General features: G+C 45.6%; 1 protein-coding gene across 2 annotated transcripts in view; it reads right to left on the bottom strand.

Annotated features, from left to right (window-relative positions):
• The window catches only part of Atxn1 (ataxin 1), a 382,090-nt gene that overhangs the window by 224,832 nt on the left and 141,989 nt on the right, over positions 1–15,269 (bottom strand). For both annotated transcript variants that reach the window (XM_041632783.1, XM_041632784.1), the window contains one exon: positions 575–703. The gene's annotated coding sequence lies outside the window, so the exon portion shown is untranslated. The remainder of the gene's footprint in view (positions 1–574; positions 704–15,269) is intronic.

Here is a 15,269-nt window from a genome sequence, read left to right as displayed (position 1 = left end):
CTAAAGAACTTTTTGTTCAAGGATAAAGCATCAGCGTTCAGATCACCTGACCTACACAGAAGGCAGGTGGGAATGGTAACCCACTTGTGATTCCAATGGAAGGGAGAGACAGAGGTTCCCCTGAGCAAGCTGGCCGGCTGCGCTAGTCATATTAGCTCTGGATTCAGTTGAGAGACAGTGCATGAATACATAAGGTGGAGAGTGATTGCGGGAGACTTCCAACGTCAAGTCCTGAGCTCTCCATGCACACAAACATGTACTCTGCACTTATATGTGCGCATGCCTACACACATGCCTAGACACCATACTGTTACATATATGTGCATAAAAGCAACAATTCGCTTTCATAGAAAGACTCCGAAAAAATAAGTAGAAGAATAATTCATAGATATGTAAATATATTATTCCTGTGTGTGTGCAAGTGTATGTATGTGTGTGCCTGTGTTTGCATGCACTTGTGTGTGTGCGCACATATGGATCTTCATGAAGAGCTGCTGATACACACTCAACTTGCATCTTGGGATTTCAAGGCTAAATGACCATGACTCTGGCCACAGACTTTAGCCTCACTCACCTGTACCAGTTGCTTTCATCACAGTGCAAAGCCACAGGCGGCCGCTCCCTTCTCAGCAGGTCTTTCCTTGAAGAGTTTGCTTGAGTAGAAAGAGTGGCAGTAGAGAAATTCAGTGTAAGAGGCCCGGACCTGCGAACAGAAAAACAAGACTGGTGGTTATGCGGTTTCATGGCCCTAATTAACACAATCCGAAGTCAGCAAAAAGATAAATCACACACACACACACACACACACACACACACACACACACACACCCCACTAAAATTTTTAAGATAAAAGGGTTTTTTAATAAAAAGGATTAGACAAACAAATAGGTCTTGACTCTGATATTTCAGGGAAATCCAAGACTGTTCTCAGGAGCCGTCAGGACCAGGCTGAATCAAAGCTTTCTGATCAAAATTCTTTCTTTTCCTTTAGAGATTTATTGATTTTTATTTAGTGTCTGAGTGTTTGGCCTGCATGTATGTATGTGCAGTGTGTGTGTGCCTGGTGCCTGCAGAAGCCAGAAGAGGGCGCTGCATACCCTGTGAGCTGGCGTGCAGGGTGAATGTGGGAAGCCAATCCAAGCTGGCCCTCCCTTCAGACACTGGTCCACATTTCAGGCAGGCAGCATCCCCCGCTCTGGCTCCATCTCCTGTTTATTGTAACTTTCCTTCCTACATGCCCTGAGTTCTCACATACCCACCTTGAACTTCCCAAGACTGAAGCGTGGAGGCTGTGACTATTGCCGGGGTACCTGTAACATCACTGCGCAGAGGCCAACTCCTGCCTCACTGGTTTCAAAGGCCACATGTTGCTCAAAAAAGGAACAGTGGTCTGCCAAGGAAAAATCTTTTCATAATCACGTCTTTGGCAAATGACCCACCGCAGATGCCTTAGTCACTGTTGGGACAATAAATACAGATCTTCTGAGAGGTCACAGAACCTGTTCTGGGAAATTTTCTTTCATCCATGTTGCAAGATTTTCTAGGCTTTTCAGCTGTAATGGAGGCAACACCGCTGCCCTATGCAACCCTCTTCACTGAGCTCCTGATGTCAGCCTCTCCTGGTGACCTCTTCCCAGCAATGAACCTGGAGACATCACCGAGGAGCCACAGCCTCCAACCACTTCAGTGTGATATCCAGATACTCTGAACAGAGACGAAGAGAGCAAGCTCGGTTGCTGCACAATTGCAGGAGGACTTAAGTTATACCCTCAGAGACCACATTTTTAAAGAAGCCATGTATGGTGCATGATTGTAATCCCAACAGGAGAAGTGGAGGCCAGCAGCGCCTTGGGGCTTGGTAGCCAAGCAGCCTTCCCTAGTTGGCTACCGCTGCACTAATGGCTACTTTCTCAAAAAACAAGGTTGATAACTTTTGGAGAACAACCTTGGGTAATCCTCCACAGACACATGCACACATATGTACCCAAACATGTATACATGTACATACATGTATGCACATACACACATGCAAAAGGAAAGGGATTATCACATGTAATGGGCAGAAAGTGGGAGCAAAAAGGGAGAACTCTGACCCACACTATAGCTTTAAAAATATTTGCACTGCACAAAATTTGAAGCAGTATGACTTTTGAAGCCCAGCACCCAAGACTGCCAGGTCCCTGACCACCCTGATGGTGGGACTATCCCACATATTGCTTCTTCCCTAAAGTATCCTATTGCTTCTCTCCCAAAGTAAACAATTGCCCTTTGCTTTTTATTCATTGTTCCCTAAAATGTGTGGTTTAAAAGGTTTTTTTTTAATTAAAGAAGGTTCTCATATAGCCCAGACTGACCCCTAGCTTTCGACATGAACATCCCCATCCTTGCCATTGTCATGCTCCTGCCTCTACATCCTGAGCGCTGAGAGGATGGGAGCACCCCAGAACATCTGGATTATCTGATGCTGGGGATTGAACCCAGGGCTTCATGCCTGTTAGGCGAGAACTCCACCAACTGAGGGACACTCTTGGATTACAAAACACATTAAGTAATTCTGTCATGCTGCATGCAGTCTCCGGGAACTAGAGCCCCACAGTGTTTTTTTGCTAAGACTGACCAAGTTTGTTTTAGGTGACTTGAGTTGTTTCCACGATATAACATTCCACTGTGTTGCTTAACTGAATCAGTTTGGCTTATAATTGGCTTTGTACCCGGGTGGTAAAATCTGGCCCAACACAGCCTTTGCACATGGTAAAACTATGTCCTAACTTGGCATTTAAACAAGTTATAATATCATCTCTGCATAGAGTATAGGAATAGAACCAAGCAACTAAGTCTCAGCCAATCACAAGTGTCAAGGTTTTAGCCAGTCACAGGCTGCCAACTGATCAGACCACATCTACCGAAGTCCAATGGCAACTGTGGCCAATCAAGTCCTGTCTGCATGTCACTTCCTTTTCTTCGGCTATAAATAGAACCTGTAAGTGTGGTGGGGTGGAGCGTTCCAAACCCTCTTTGTTCTGGAATGCTGCCCAGTTCTAGAACCTTTTTTCCTTGCTTAAGTAAACTTTGTTAAATTTAACTCATGTCAGTTTTTCTTTTAACAGTTTTGCAGTGTGAAAATATATGTGTGTGTGTGCATATATATATATGTATGTATATATATTTCCCTTCTATTGACGGACTTCCACATTTTTCCAGCTTCCATTTTTTTCCCTTGCTAGAAACATGCTGTGTCTATTAGAGGCAATACGCATAAGCACACATTTCCTGGGGTTCAGCCCAGGAATATATGAATATACACTTTTGCACAATAACATCAGACTGGTTTCCAAAATGAATCCATCAATCTACTTTCCTGCCGGCAGTGAGTCCCATATGTTTCCAAACTGACCAGTCATTTTAGAATCAGGAAGACGGGTGCCATCTGAAGCTCGTGTATTTGTTTTGCAGAGGGGAAGTTTTAAATACATACTCTCCTTTTCTTCCCCCCCTCACATTAGTGAGTTTACATTTCATTCACCAGTAACGAATGAGTGACTTGCTGGGGTAGGTTTATTTTCCCACTTTGGAAAGTGACATTAGCTAATGACTTGGATTGAAGTGAGAGGGAAAACTTTGAAGGTACCATGTAGCTTTATTTCTCAGCCATTCAATTCCTAAGGTGGTGCCAACGAATATTCTAATAAGCCCAGAAGGATGGCGTGGCCATGGAACCCCAGCACACAGAAGGCAGAGGCGGGGAGATCAGAACTTTAATGACATCTTAACTTATGTCACAGGTTCCAGGTCAACCTAGGGTCTATGGGATGCTACTTTAATGCCCCCAAACAACATCCCAAAAATAAACAAATGAAAGGAATAAAAATCAAAAAATTGCTAAGATGAATGAAGTTCTAGGACCAACACTTCCCACTGGGAATGGGAAACTAAATAAAATGTAAATATACCAGAACGATGAACACTTGAAGCAGTCTTTATGTTCCCATTGTTGGAGAAAAGCCGAACAGTGAACCAAACTAGATGAGAAAAACACTTCAGCCTTTATTTTAGAAAAGCAAAAATTAAAGACCTTGTAATTACATTTTGCTGGGCATAGGCTTCGTGAGGAAACTTTCCCTCTGCACAAGACCAAGGTCAGGACGTAAGGCTCCTTTGATGCAGCTTTTAAGAGCGATCCCAGGTAGGCTACTTACAGGCTCCCCCAGGTATGTCGTGGACCTGGCTGGGTCAGAGTGTGGAAATGATGGGTAAAAAGCTTAGGGAGACAAGATGGACTGATGGTCACGAGTCACCAAACCTCTCTTAACAGAAGTGTTTGACTCCCATCAGGGCCCCAGCCGGGAAGCGTGGTCAGCACTGACCAGTATCTTTTCCATCACTGAACGTACATTCCTTCCCACTCTCTGTCTACACTGCCGTACGGTAAACGGTCTTCCCTGGGGTTTGAGTCCCTTCCTCTACCTTGGTCTCTTTTGACTGGGTGCCCCAATCTAGCAGGGAAATGCCTGAAGGGTATGTGGCAAGAGAAGAAATGAGTAGTTAAGAATTTTGCAGGAACGGATGTTTCTGGAAAACTGAGTATTGAGAGAAAATAAGGAAAGTAAGTTATATTATCGAACGCTTTTACATTGCCTGCTTGGGATTCCCCACCAGTTACCAATGGCGTTGCTTCTATGTGGGCTCTCATGCTGTATCGTGTTAAGAAAAAGCCTTATTTTTGTTGTTGCTTAAAATTCATGAATAAACTAATTAATTAATTTCTTTAGCTTGTGTGCCTATAAGCGGAGTTCAGAGGAGAGTTTGTAGCAGTTGGTTCTCTCCTTCTACCACATGGGTTTCTGGAACCGAACTTCCGTAGCCAGTCTTGGCAAAAAAATATCCTCACCTGCTGAGCCATTTTGCTGGACCACAAGTCTTTATTTTGTTCACACTTCATAGGCTTGTGAGCTGGTGGCCAGGCAGGCATTATCTGGTGAGCCCTTCCTTCCTGGTGAGGGAATGCTTTAATTGCCTTGTTTATTTTTTTATTAAAACTGTGATTTTTTTTTAAAAGCCACCCTGGGGCAGAGGATCTAATTCATTTGGCAGAGTGCTCACCTAGCTTATACAAAGCTCTGGGTTTAATCCCCAGCACCACTCGAACCAGCCACAGGGATGCACCTGCCTAGTTTCCCAGCACCTGGGAGGTGGAAGCAGGAGGATGAGAAAATCAAGATCATCCATGACTATATAGTGAGTTAGGGGCCAGCCTGGGATACATGAGTCCTGGTCTTAAAAGAAATGAAAGCAAAAGAAGAAGAAGAAGGAGAAGAAGGGGTAGGGGAGGAGGAAGAGGGGGAGGGGAGGAGGAGAAGAGGAAGAAATGAAAGCCACCTTACCTGAGATCTAGTGTCTGTTACTAGTGTATGCAGCCATGTTGAGGAAGGAGTGTCTGTGACTTTAGGTGGCTTTAGCTTTCATGGTCAGTGACATTAAAATCACTGTAGGGAAAAGGAGCCTTGTGACAGTGGCGTGTGAAGATCCTATTTAAATAAACCTACTTTCTGCGAGTACAACATCTATTGACAAGCGCCTTTGATGTCTAATGTGATGTTCAAGTATGTTTGACTTTTTATACAGTGACTAGACTGTCTTTTGGGGAGAATTTGGGGAGCTTATTAATGTGCTTAATGAGTCCTTCTCCCTCCTCATCTAATCTCAAGGGAAATGAGGACAGAACCCATTTCCTACCCAAAGCAGCATTTGGAGACTGCATCAAATCCACCAGCAACCTTTGTAACAAGAGATCGCTTTGTAAAGGTAATACAGGTCTAGGCATTCTTCAGTAAGGGTTTGGCTTTCCACTGGCTCGCCTGGCTCACCCAAAAGCTTTTGCAAGGGAGCTGTCTGAACAAGCTGGGCCACCCAGTCAAGTCTCAGTGACATCGCTGCCCTCTCCCTGAATGGCTGGCTGCCTTCACTCATCTTCAGGGGCTGTGTGGCAAATCCGTTGGCTCTATGACACCCCACCTCCTACCCCAGTCTTACCTACAGAAGAGAACAACCACTCTGGAAGCAGCCTGACAGGCATGGAGCTTGTGTTCTTCTCTGCTAGAGTCAAGGGGAGCAAATTGGAGCCTACAAGCACCTCCAAGTGGAAGGAAGAGAATTCCCTTAGGCCTTGCAAGAAAGATTGTCAGCTATGTGTGTGTCCAAGGAGAAAGACATACTTAAACATCACACTCTCCTAAGACTTGCCAAGTATGTGCAGATCATTCCCTTTTCCCAGGCATCATTGTGGCAGCAATGCCTATCCAGGAAAACATTATCTGACATGCTTAAAGAATGTCTGATACCTTGGAGAACACTGTAAGTCCACAACAAGCTGCACAGAACCGTTCAACACAAGGGGAAGCATGTATCAGTAGCATTGTGAAGAAGGCCATATGGGTGCTATTTGATTAAGTGGGGAGGTGCACATCTCTGGCCAGGGATGGCAAACAGAAGCTGCTGAGTCCTGAGCTGTGCTGGAAGTAGAATCGAGCAGCCTAGGACTGCCTAGAAACAGTTAAGCTCGGAAGAACCGTTAACGCATGCCCTGGAGCTGATTTCAAGTTAGAGAAACTGGGGGCCACAGTTGCATATTTACAAGACCACAGCCTTCCAATGGCTCAGGCTACCTGGAACTCCATAGTGAGATGCTGTCATTGCCTTTCAAGATTCTCCCTTCCTCCTCTCCTCTCCCTTATTTGCTTCTCTCCTTCCCTTTTCTCCTTTCTCTCTTGAGCTTCTTCTTGCAATACCCCCCATCCTGTTCCTCAGAATGGAAAATTCAAATATTCAGAATAAATACACGAGTCCTTTTAAGGGAGGTAGCTGCTTGCTGGTTTGATTCTCAGGTTCATTAGCTATAAAACGAGACACTGACACGGGCCAAGAAGGTTAGCATCGATCTGGGTTCAATTATATAAATGAGAGTACATCCATGGTCCTAAGGACTCATGTAGCATTCAGGAAACTCCAAGTTCCAGCTCCAGTACCATATAAACTGTATAAGACAGCACATGGCAAGAATCCCAGCATTGGGAAGTTCAAGATCATCTTTGGCTACACAGACTAGCCAAGAGATCCTGTCTCAAAATAAAATAATCTAATAAAACAAAAGCCAGCCCTGTTCTCATCTAGCCACTCAGACATTGGTTTCCCCTCCCTTGTTACAGAGTAGATTTAAGTAGGATAACAGTTGAGGGCTAAACAAAGCCAATGGCTTCCTAAAAGGGCAGCAAAATGGGGCCCCAAGATAGTATCTGTTCACAAACAAGGTGGGGCAAGCTCGACTGAACACCAATATTTGGCTGCAAGGTTGTCCTGCAGAGAAACTGGCCTCGACTCCAGAGCCACACGCACAGCCCCTTGCTCTCTGTCCAGCCGACAAGGAGAAGGTAGCCAGATGTGTCAGCATGGCTGTGGTAGAGCTGTGACATAGGAACAGCTACCGTGGGGGGCGCGGGCAGCAGGCAAAGCTTTGATGAGCAGATGACTGCTGGGCAGTGCAGGAGACAGCAATGATCGAGTCGCGATGCACCCATGCCCAACCAGAGGCCAGAGATTCCGAAGTGTTCACCCACCTAACAAGACTGACCCCAACACAAAGCCAAAGGTCGGTGACACATTTACACGGCCACACTTCCCTAGCTTTCAACAGTCAGTCATCATGGCCTATCAAGGCTCTAAGCAGGCAATCTCACCAACCACTCAGCACGAGGGCCCACAGGGGAGGATGGAGCGAGGCAGGAGCGAAAGGCCCTCATGGTTAGCTGGTGCAGAAATATGCTCTAACACTCAGGAGACTCAATATTCGGAAACACTCCTATTTGAAGCTCCCAGGGCCCTGTTATGTTAGAAACAAGCTGAGGGTCCGGAGAGCTAGCTCAACTGGGAATGTGCTTGGTAGACAATCGTGAGACCCTGAGTTTGCTCTCCATCACCCATAAAAAGCTGAGCATGGTAGCACACAAGCTGGGGTAGCAGGAAAGGGTGGATCCTGAGGGCTCACTGCCAACCAGGTTGGCCTAATCAGCAAGCCCCAGGCACCAATGAGAGACCTTGACTCAAAAATCAAGCTGTACAGCTCCTGAGGAACAACACCGGAGGTTTGTCTTTGGCTTCTACATACATATACACATGTGCACACATGTGCGAGCACACACACACACACACACACACACACACACAAAGAGAAGCTCAATTGATAAAGGACAGCAAGTGTGTTTTAATAATAAACAGAAATGAACATCACAATGAAAGATGGCTTTATTTAGAAATATTGGTATGCCCAGATACCAGCCCTTCTCTTCCCCCATGACTTTCCACAGGGGACACATTTTGGGGAATCACTAAACAGATAGTGTTCATTGTTAAATGTCACAGGAGTGGTAAATAAGCAGATTTGCTTTTAGGAGATATTAGTGGAGTGTGGGAACATGTGCCTGTAATCCCAGCACTCGGAAAGCTGAGCCAGGAGGACAGCTGAGAGTTTAAGGGCACTTGGAGATGTGTACTAAGACCTGTCTCAAAAGCAAAATAACCTTTAAAATGAATAACATGTCATATACGGATTATCTTAGATGTAATAGTATGACTTGGTCTTCGTTCTTATAAAGTTGTAGTGAATTTGTCATTCTTATTGCCTACCAGTCTTGGTTAATAGGGCTGGAGGGAGAGAGAGAGAGGTCAGTTTGTAAAATATTGACATTGCAAGCATGAGACTCTGTGTTCCATCTCTAGAACCTATGCTTGAAAAATGATTTTAGATCCAAGAGGGATGGTGCCCTTATAACCCCAACATTGGGATGGCTTGAAGGCTAGCCAGCCTAGACTGATCAGCAACTTTCCACGCCACAGACAGGCACTGTCTCAAAAAATGACATGGATGGTGTCCTGAGGAATGCTACCTGAAGTTGGCCTCCACACGTATGCACACATACACACATGCATGTGCACACATACTAACAACGTACGTACATAAACCATGAGTAGCCTTGAGGTGTCTTATGTTGTGTGTCATTGGCAACAAATCTTAGAATGCCAGCTGACTCTTCCTATCCTGTTTACTTTCTGTCTATGTGCACTGTGCCCACCAAGAATGCAATGCAATTTAATATCTAAGCAAAACCAAGCAAAAGAACCCAAAGCATCATCATACAGTGCTCCCCAAAGCCAAAGGAAACGATCCTCAAGTATACACACCACTGATTACGCCACATTAGCACAGATAATTCAAAGTTGCCTGTCTGGTAATATTGAGCAGCAGACACAACTTTTAGAAAATTTCTCCCTGGTATTAGCTATGCTAAAAACCCCTGAGTGAATGTTCCTCCCAAGTCAAATCCATCTCTCTTAAGAGTGGGTATAATAAATGGGTAGCCTAAAAGGAAGGCTTTGAACAGAATGTCTCACTATTGTCTGATTATTCTAAATTTAAAACTCCAACAAAGGCAGGGATTATTCTCCTAGAGGTTTCAAGATTCACGAGAGTTTGCTAATGAAGTTCCTTTAGGAGCGCAAATCAAAAAATTGCTATCTGCAAGCTGCCAAGCGTTTTATGCTTGGGTGGTGTTTTTAAATCAAAGTCACCATTCATTCAACAACAAATGTTTGTCTGGAATAAATGAATGAGAGTAATGGCCTTGAAGTGCTTCACGAGCTTAATCACCTCTAAGCTATGAATCAGGAAACAGCTTCCATCGAGCCTGGATGCACACGCCAATCAGAGTGAAATGGCAGCTGTCGTTCCAAGGGCTGAGGTGAGACCTGCAGACTGAAGTCATAGCTTTTGATTCTTATAGATGACCCGTCTTGAGGTCTACCGGCCCCTGTATTTGCCTTTCTTTAGAATCTCCATACAATTTGGAAGCTGAAAATCTAGGCCAAATGAGATAAGATAAAAGCAAAAAAAAAATTTGCTTGTTTGTGAGATTACTCTGGGAGGTGAAAGAGGGCCAAACACCCCTCCACCTTAATATGTAAGCAGAATGTTAATAGTCCACCATAAGGAGGAGGATCAGGGAGCAAATGACTAACCCAGAAGCATCATGACACTTACAGTAAGAAAGACATGTGCTGCAGGACACAGGATGGGAGGTGGGGCAGGATTCCCTGGTGTTTCCGGTTTAACCCTAGTCTTCCAACAGTATAGCCAATAGCCATCACCCAATTCCTCCATTCCGCCCGCCCCGTTCCCATTCTAACCTTAGAACAGGATGAAGCCAGAGAACTGGCTTAATACCTACCTATCTGCAACTCAAGGAAAATGTCAGTAGAATGTTGTTTGGTTTTGTGTTTGCAGGTGGAATCTAGCCAGCAAGTGGCCAATCCTTCTGCATTCCAGCGTCCTCAAATTGTTCAGTTTTCCCCAGTCTATGCCAAGGGAGTTAAGGCACTACTACCCCCATAGCAAAATGCCTTGTGTGTGCTCAGCTTTGGCAATGAACAACGGGCCTCCCACGTCTCTGGGCCCCAGTGGATGGATGGGCACCCTTTGTCCTTTGCAGACTAACAGGGAAAGTGAAGTTTACCTAGGATTACTCCCCTGCCCTTTCCCCAAAGGGGCCTCCTTAAGCCCCAGAAGTCTGTTTCCTAATTCCTCTCCATCTCTCCCAACCTCCCATGCCATTAACAGTCCTGAAACATCCCATTGTTTCCCTAGGAACACACTTCTCTCATTGTTTTGCCTCTTAAAAAAAGAAAAAAACCTACTTTTAAACTTTGTAAGTTTTAAAGCAAAGCATCAAATCCTTCACTTGGCATCAGGCAGCAATGGCTGTTCTGAATGGGTAAACACGGAAAGCCGTGCTCTCCCTCCTTTGAAAAAGCCTGTTTCAGAGCATGTCAAAGCCTGCCAGGAGGATGGAAGGACTTAGAAATCGCCGACCGGGTTCATGTTCCAGACAGCGCCTGCCTGAGCGTGCTGCATTACTCACTTACAAATTAGAAGCGACGTGGATGTGGTGTGATGTGGTTGATGCACTACTTCCGAGATAATGATACATCCTGGCCAGCCGCACGGTCTTAAGGACCACTCTCAGGACACAGAAGAGCCCAAAAGAATCATAGCTGCCCGGGGATGCACTGACCGCTTCTTCTGAGGGTCTGCTCCCCAGAATCAAACCTCTCTGAGGAGAGGCAGCCCTACTACAGCAGTCCTTCAATGCTTGAGGCGTTGGGCCCACCCCAGAGCCATGTGCCCCTACAGGCAGTTCTGAATATTACCCTTCTGCTAAATTCGGGGCACTAATCCTACCTAAAATCCTAAGGCTCCTGCCATTCTCCTCCCCACCCCTTGCCTGAGGGTGGCTCAACATGGGATACAGTGCCACCCGTTCATCCCAGTACCCACTTTGAGCCAGTTACAAATTTTCAAGCAGCAACCGCCAATGATCACACGGTAGAGTATGCAAAACCTTAACGCTGACTGCCATTTCCTTGATCATGGTGTCTCCCCTGCCAGGTAAGGAAGAAAGGAACACTGTATAAGGGAAAGTAGGTGTTGAGATAAGCAGGTGACCAAGAAGGGAGAGAGAGAAGGACATGGCTCCCCGAGTCCCTACCATAAGAGGGGTAGTTTGTAAAAACCTAGGGCTGACCCAGGCTTTATTCAGAGGTTGAATATTAAAACCCAAATGTAAATGAGGCAGGGGTGGTGGCTCACATCAGTAATCTGAATACTCCAGGAGCTAAAGAGGGAGGAGGATGACTGTGGGCTCAGGGTCAGTCTGGACCACATAGTGAGTTTTAAGTCAGCCTGGGCTAGATTGAGACCCTCCCTACCTCAAAAGGCTGCAACCCTCTAAAAATCAAATAGATAAGTCACGGCTTATCTATTATCAACAGGCAGTGGGGAGGTTTTAAAGAGATCTGAGCATGGGGATCGAGCAATAGGGACCAGAGCAAGCTGTTTCCAGACCCTCCCCAAAGGCTGCGGGTGTCCCTGCATGGTAAGACACATATGTAAGACCCAGGCTTGGGCCCCCAACACTGAAGGAAAAGAAGAGCACATCCTGAACAGAGAGAGAAAAGAAACACTAAGAATAGAAACCCTTTGTACCCAATTTGTTACTAACAGGAAAGCCCAATTCTTAGACATGGAACTTGGGCCATTTTTGTATCATATGTGAGCTACAATATATGCACATGTGTATGATACATATCGGGGGAAGTAAGAAAAAATATGCACATATTCTAACTGCAGATCCGGCAAATAAACCAGAGCACAGCAATAAATGTGCTGTATCTGTGTAAGCGTAACAGAAATTAGATTCCCTTATACAAACTGCTCCCACTAAAGCCCAATTACCAGGCTGCCGTTATCAATTAAGTGTTTCATGAACTGTGTGTCCGATTAAGTCACTCGCATCCCTCATTCTCTGGGGCAACAATACAGTCTATTTCACATGTTCATGTTTCCCGTCTCACGATTCATATTACTACAGAACCCAGAATATGCAACCGACCGTAGGGAGGAGACGTTTCATGTCACGGCCACAGAAAGGATGACTTTCCCACAGCTGCAGGAAGTCTAATTTCTGACATGGCTGAGCATGTAACACATTTGCCCAGGGATGCATGCACCGCACTGTAGCCAGACTTAAAGGCTGCTGAGCCTACAGTTCTTTCCCCTTTGTATTAGATTATTTGCTTCCGGTTCAGAAGTGCTCAGTGAGCATGGGGCACAGGGAAGACGCCATGGGAAGTGGTGAACTCGGGGAGGCGGTTGCTGGAGCTTTTGATTAGACACCTTGCCAAGGATAGGATTTATAAAAGTATAATCTCTTGGGCTGAGGATGCGGCTCGGTCAGTGGAGTGCTTGCCTAGCAAGCACTGGGTTCAAGCTCCCAGCACTACATGCACTGGGCATGGTGGCATATGTCTGTACTCTCAGTACTTGGGAGGGGGAAGCAGGGAAATCAGAAGTTCAAGGTCATCCTCAGAAAACAAAACAGCACCTACCCTGTCTCTCAGTAAAAAGCCTGGTAGGGAGGCCAGAAGGATACCCAAAGTACAGGCCTAAACAAAACGTCTCCAAAATTGTACCCCTTATTTTATCATAACGTGGTTGTGACAGTGATATTTATTCAACGTGCCCTGAATTATCTGACATCACATATCCCAGACACCTGATACAGCAGATTGGCTGTGTCACTATTAATACGAAGTATATGCTTTTTTTTTTTACCCTTTACCTAGTACCACTAAAAGAAACTTTACCTTTGAGCCCAAGTGACAGGCAGCCAGCAGGCAAAGCTATTCCTAAGAATAGCCTTTATTTCATGGGCAATCACCTAGCGAGGCGATACTTATGCACACTATCAAAACAATGTCAGCGGGAAAGTGTAACACAAGCCAGAGGAGCCTCTCCATCTTCCACCCAGCATCTCAAACACCTGCCAGCGTGCCCTCCTGCCTCAACAACTGAGCTCACCTGCCAGGAGTCAACTCTTGAGGTCTGCTGAAGGTAGCAGTCAGGAATAAGGGCACCTCCAGACAGGAGTTCTCGCCCAACTACACCTTTCCTCTCTGGCGAAGACTTTTTCTCATTCTTCACCTTCAGCCTCTAAACACTAGATCACGGGTATCCGACTGGTTAGTCACGGGTATGCAGCTCACGGAACTTGTTTCTGGATCACCCATGCCTGGTTCTAAATGCTCACGGTCTCAGAAGACAGAAGCCACCTGTATCTGGACAACAGACCTCAACCCATGGCAATACTGTTGACGTCCACATCTGTCATCCTGCCAGAGCCATTCTTCACCATATAATGATGCCGCTCAATGGGACACTGCCAGGGGAAATGTCATCAGTTGAGGGTGGCATTGTATTGGTTTGATTTTATTGTTCTTATTCTGGTTTTCTGAGATAGGGTCTCTTACAGTCCAGACAAGATCTCAACCTTGCTATATTCTATACCTGAGGATGAACTCGATCCCTGATTCCCCTATTGCCACCTCTTAAGTGCTGGGATTACAGTTGTGCCTCACCACTCCTGGCTAGGAAGGCTCTATATCGCACCAAAGTGTAAGATCTGAAACCACTCTATGCAGAATAAGAGCTACCGACTTCACCTACCAACCAAGCACCTGTTCTAGAACAATCTGGACTTTCCCACAAACATACAAATCGGCACACGCCCCCCTTGACTTACACAAACATGGAATGGACATCATGTACTCTAAATCATCTCTTATTCTAAGTCACTTTTGTTGACAATAATTGCCCCTTGACCAGTGAGAAAGGAGAAAACACAATACACTGACTAAGCCCTTTCTGGGTTCATTAAGCCTATGACCCTCCCACTGTCTGCATACACTTGACCTTTGTTTTGTCGTTTGACTGCATTGTGTTTGGATGTGGAGAGAGCTGCTTTGTTCTTTCTTACTCAAAGCCATGTGATACTACTGTTCTTTGTCTCCTTAAAAATATGTTGGCACTCTTGCTGTCCCCAGGAAGAGAAGGGCCTGAGAGGTTTGCTGAAGCTTCTGGACTGAAGCAATTATCTGCTGAACAACCAGAACCCAGCTGCAAAGGCCACGAGGAAAAGTGCAAAGGGTGAATAAGGCCACACTTTGAATCATAAACATTATTGCAGGCGGAGCAGTTTGCTGCTGGCCAGCATGCTTTCACACCTAATTGGGCCGGGTGGCGTGACACTCCTGGGGACCATTTCAGAGTTACAGGTGTGACTTCCGTGCGTTAAAGTTGTGTGTCTAGCAATCTGGACATGAGCCTACCTTCCATAAACTACTTTGCATACTAAATGCTCTGGGGGAGTTCGTTATTCAAGAGGGTTGTATTGAGGGTTTTGTGAACTCCCAAGTCTCTGGCGTTGTGTTTCATGAACGCCTCGCTCTCAGCTTTGAGTCCAGCCTCTAACGGTACCTCAGAACCCCAAGGATATAAGAAACCATTTTGCTGCATAGCCCAGAGAAGTAACCACACAAAAGGCAAGGGCAGAAATGCAACTCTTGATTCTCTGTCTTAAAAAGGAGAATAAACAGAATGCCATCCCCATCTGGAAGAATGGAGGCTGGTGGGGAGGAAGGTTGAGAAGCAAGAGGGATTGTGGGCCATCAGCATTTGCGTGGCTCAGGTTTGAGAATCAAGTCTAAGTACTAAACACTTAGTACTGGGGCTATCTCGGAGGATGGGAGTGACTTTTTAGATAATAGGGTTGTGTATCAAAGGAATGCATTCACAGCTCCTCAGGCAGCAAGCAATGAAGCCTTGAGCC

This window comes from Microtus oregoni, unplaced genomic scaffold (genome assembly GCF_018167655.1).
Source record: "Microtus oregoni isolate MIOR12 unplaced genomic scaffold, Mior012 000042F_ref0000377, whole genome shotgun sequence".
NCBI classification, from domain to species: domain Eukaryota; kingdom Metazoa; phylum Chordata; class Mammalia; order Rodentia; family Cricetidae; genus Microtus; species Microtus oregoni.
Note: the sequence above shows the minus strand (reverse complement) of the source record. Positions and strands in the feature narration are given on the sequence as shown.